Genomic DNA, 4,998 nt, shown 5'->3' with positions numbered 1-4,998 from the left:
GTGAACTGGTGACACTCGAATGTTTGTATTTACTGCTGAGAGACCAAAGACGCTTTGCTCTATTTGGATTTGCTGCTTCAGACACTTAAGGAGCAGAAGAGTCTTATCTACAAACGTCCCCGAGGGAGGAGTGGACTAGATAGATGGCAAAATTGGCTGACCAAAATATTGCATCCATATATATATGTCACCGTCAGTATAAATTCAGGGATCACAGAAGTGAAGCCCCGTTTTGCTTCTCTTCCATCCATGGCCAATGTCCATGGGGGACTCCATCTATCCATCACCACTGATCCCTAGGCTGTGCATCCCTGACCCTCACAGTTCTCTCCTCAGCTCCTGTCTGCTCTGCCACTCTCTCCAGCAGCTCCAGGACATTTTGGAACTGCTCACAGCTCAGGAGATGCCGGGGGAGTTGCTGGGGTGGGGGAGGAGGTGACAGGGGTTTTGTACATTCCTGCACATACTTCTATATATTTGTACGTATTTTCTTTTATCATTAGTACTTCATTAGAGCTGTCTTACTTTAGTTTTCAATCCAGAGCATCTTTCTGCTTGTTATCTCTCTTCTTCCCTACCTGGGTGGGAGGCGGAGAGGATCAGGAGCATTGTTGTCGTTGGTTTAATTGCCAATGCTGAGTTAAACCACGACAGGGCAGAATGACATGCTGCAAAGTTTGCCTGAGTTCTTGACACTGGGAGATGATTTTATGGTTTTTCCTATCTTTTTCTTTTACCTATCCAGTACCTGAAGGGTCCTACAGAAAAGCTGTAGAGGGACTTTTTACAAGGGCATGTAGTGATGGGACAAGGGGGAACAGTTTTAAACTGAAAGAGGGTACATTCAAATTGGATATTAGGAAGTAATTCTTCACTATGAGGGTGGTGAGACACCGGAACAGGTTTCCCAAGGAAATTGTGGCTGCCCCATCCCTGGAAGTGTTCAAGGCCATGTTGGATGAGGCTTCGAGGAACCTGTTCTAGTGAGAGGTGTCCCTGCCCGTGGCAAGAGGGTTGGTACTGGATGATCTTTAAGGTCCCTTCCAACCCAAACCATTATATGATTTTCCTTTGTAAGGGTCATGTGACAGGATTGCCTAAATGCTCTTTCCAAGCCTGTGTCTTGCTTGCTCCTTCTTGGCTGTGCATGACCTTACAGGTGTGTGAGTAAGTGTCCAGTCCCCACAGCCACTAATGACCGTGCCTTCCACGAACAGTGGCAGTGCTGGTGCAGACATCAGATTCCTCTTGGGTGGTTCCCCACAACAGACCTGCTGGTATCGAAAGGAACATTTTTTTAACTACTTTTGCTTTTTTCTAGTCTTAAAAGATGATAAAAAATACTGTTTGCAAATGCTTATAAGAGTAATATCCAAATTAATATTTTATTTTCAAAAGCTTTGCAACATCCATTCAGCTAAGCAGTTTAGCCTACTGGGTTGAAGCTGAGGATCTCATCTGAGTTTTAAATTCAGTCCCCCTTTAATGTGCAAGTGCCGGGGAATATTGGGAATGTACAAATCCTGGCATTAACAAAATACACATATAACAGTTTGGATGCATTGGGGCAGGAAATATTGAAGATTTGCAGCTAGAAGCACCACTCAACAACTGAAGCAACATCTCCAGGGTTCAGGGTCCCTCAGAGTCTTTTAACAAACTGAAAGAGCTCCACTAGGTTCTGTCATCTCTTTACAGGATGATCCACAAAAGTAGCTGTAAAGTCATTCTACATCCAGGTCTGCTGCCCAGTACTTGGGATAATAAACGCTGTAATGATGTGTAGAAAATTCAGAACAATTACTAAACTGTGTTTCACTTTAATCTGCCATTCAGAAATGGTGATACATAGTGATCCAGCTTTAGGAATGGCAAAAGGAAGTGTGCAACACTGGAAGGTGAAGTTTTGCCAAAATATTTACTCTCTTCCTTGTCTAAAGATGATAAAACCGAACACCTAAAAACATCTATGCTTTCCATTGTATAGCGTCCACTGCTGTTGATTTTTATGTACTCAGGGAGAGTTTTCTCACAGTCCGGTGTTTGCATCTATTGACTTTGTAATCTGTAGACAGACTCTTAATGAGCAGAAAAGACAAGAATCTCAGAGATAAAACCTTGAAATAACAGTGAGCCTTTACAGCTTGTCAGCAAGAGAAAGCTCAAACATGAATATCTGATTTACAGAAGTAACACAACTTATTTTGATAGATTACATTGTTTCTGTTTCAAATTACTCTGTCAATCGAGGAAGAAGAGGTTAAGAGGTCAGATTTCTAAATAAGTGCTTGAAAGAGCTCTTTCAAGGGATTTTTTCATAAATTTCAACCCTATTCTTCATTACTTATTTGTGATGACACAGAAGATCTACTTTGCCTGTCAAAGATGCTGATTTTGTTAATTTTTGTTTTACAAATCACCTCTAATAGACAGAAACAGGATCAATCCCCCCCTACATGTGGACTGAAGTGTGGTGATTTGCCTCACACAGCTGTTAGCTCCTGACAGGTCTTCATCACATCTTCATTTCAAGGTTGATGATTTTTTCCCTGTTGGGTGAGGTTTTGCTGTTATTTTGAGATGCTTTACTTGACTGTGGAGGATGCAGAAAATGACATGGGCTTTTTAAGCAGAAGTGAGGTCAAGTTTGAGACTCGTTTATATGGACAACTTTTAAAACAGTGATTACCCAACAAGAGGAGAAGGGTTAGGGTTTAAAATGCTGAGGCAAAAGTCCCCTTGGCCACAGTGGTGCTTAAAGTTACTCCTAAAGATCGACACAAACCGCTATGTGAGCTTACATATGGAAGATGAACCTAGTTGCTTGTCCCACACACTTTACATGTCACTGCCCTCATGGTAGCACCCAGGGCAGAAGGTGACACCCTGCCCTCACTGTCAGTGCACCTGACAGCAGGCACTCAGTGCCCGTGGGCACCCCTGGCCCCTCCACTACCCTTTTGGGGCCAGGTGCACCCCATAGGGCTGAAGGAGGGCCATGGAGAGAACCTCTGGCTGCCCAGGCCTGCCATGCCCTGGCTACAGTGGCCCAGCCCAGCAGGGCTCAGCCAGCATGAGGCTGTGGGGTGCCAGGGGGTTCCATGGCCCTGGGGCTGCCACCCCACCACAGCCTGGGCAGGACACCTCAGGTCTAACGTGCTGTGCCTCAGGCAGAGGCAGTTCTGGCCCCATGGGCAGTTTTGCCCAAAGACAAGGTGCTGGAGCCCAGGATGGGTGTTCCCCATCACCTGTCCAGGGCAGAGGAGGGCTGGTGCAATGCCAGGGCACAGCAGCCATAACTTTATCAGCAGTATGTGACACGCATGGGGCAGCCAAGGCCAGAGAGGAGCTGCTCAGCTCCAGGACACGGGTGCTGCCTCCTGCCCACAGTGTCTCTGCTTTTCCAAGGCCCTTGAATCCCTGGCAGCCGGCAACACGAATAAATTACAAACCCGCATTTAATGTTAGTGACTCTTTAAATGGAATTTTTCATTCAAACTTTGTCAGTAAAATAAAAAGACCTTTTGGTTGTGACCATACAAGCATAATAAATTGTATATGTTTGTGATACTGAATGAATCTTGCCCATATGCTGCACTGCAAGGCTACATGAATGAAGCATTTACCAAATCAGGCCCACCACATTAAACAGAAAAACAATCTTTATTCATGGTAACTTATCAGTTTCAATTAATCAACCTCAACAATAGAAATTCTGATGTGTTCAAGCAACTTGAAAGCAATAGGTCATCTCCAGGGCAGCCATGTTGTGTCTTTGTGCCTATGGTTTCAAACAAAGCAACATCTCCAATAAATGTACATCCCCACACACAGATGTGTGCCTATATGTATAAACATCTAGGTGCTCCTAGGGCCCTGGTACACACATAGGGGCTGAACGTAAAAGTGTTTATCTTTTTGTCATACAAAAAGTAATTGTTTTCTAGTATTTTTTTTTTAGCTCTGCAAGTTTAAACAAAAGAAAAGAAATTTCCATTGGATGACCATCCTTTCAGTTTCTCTGCTGCTATGTGAATAGCATTGTGCAAACCATTCCAATGGTATTGAAAAGGGGTAACCATTGGTTTGATTTGGTTACACGGTTTCGTAAAGAGCTCCCTCCCACTGCCTTAGGGTCTGTGAAAGGTCCGTGACCTGTTTAGAACTGCCAAGTGAAATGTCATGTCGCCCCTCCCAAATGGGAGTATCTGCATTCATTTGATCAGTATAAAAAATGATTGGGGATGGCGAGATCAGGGCTTTTGAATTGCAATTTATAGCAGTTTACAAAAATGCACATTGTTGGAAAAGAAAACATGGAAGTGTTTCTTTCTAAATTGCATTACCTGTGAAATGTCATTAGTCTTTTTAGGATATCGTATCCTATTTTTTATTATCTCAGAGAGAGACTTACACGAAGAAGTTGGGAGTTTGCTTGGGATACGAATCTAAATATATCTCTACAGCCGCGTGCTAAGTTTTGGCATCAGCTCCTGGAGAAAAAGTTTCCCTGTTGCTCTCCAGGTTGTGTTTGTAGTTCTGCTGTCATCACTCGGTGGTACCGTGTTTCACCGGGACTTGTCACTTTAGTGAAATGGCACCAGGCTGCTGCTTTCCAGGAGGGTGGTTTGTCCACGTCCAGGGCTCAGCATCCTCCTACCTCCCGCCAAGCGCTTTGACCGCTGCCGCCTTGTCCGGGACGGATTCACTGAACGCTTAATTTGTTGCTCTTGCAATTGTCCTCGCCGCCGTGCGAACCATAAAAACAAAGCAAAACTAAACAAACAAAAAAACAAACAAAAAAAGCCCACACACACACGCAAAAAAAACCACCCACGAGAAACACGAGGGAACGGTGACACTGGTTTCAAACTGTCCGCCCTTGAATTTGTCACCTCTCGCTCGCCATTTACCCGGGGGCTGCGTCCTTTCCCCGCCGAGCGGGGGACTGGAGGTGCGCGGCTCCGGGGTGTTCCTCCCTGCCCCTTCCTCCCGTCC

The sequence above is a fragment of the Chaetura pelagica genome, unplaced genomic scaffold (assembly GCF_000747805.2).
Source record: "Chaetura pelagica isolate M959 unplaced genomic scaffold, ChaPel_1.0 scaffold17, whole genome shotgun sequence".
Classification (NCBI taxonomy): domain Eukaryota; kingdom Metazoa; phylum Chordata; class Aves; order Apodiformes; family Apodidae; genus Chaetura; species Chaetura pelagica.
Note: the sequence above shows the minus strand (reverse complement) of the source record.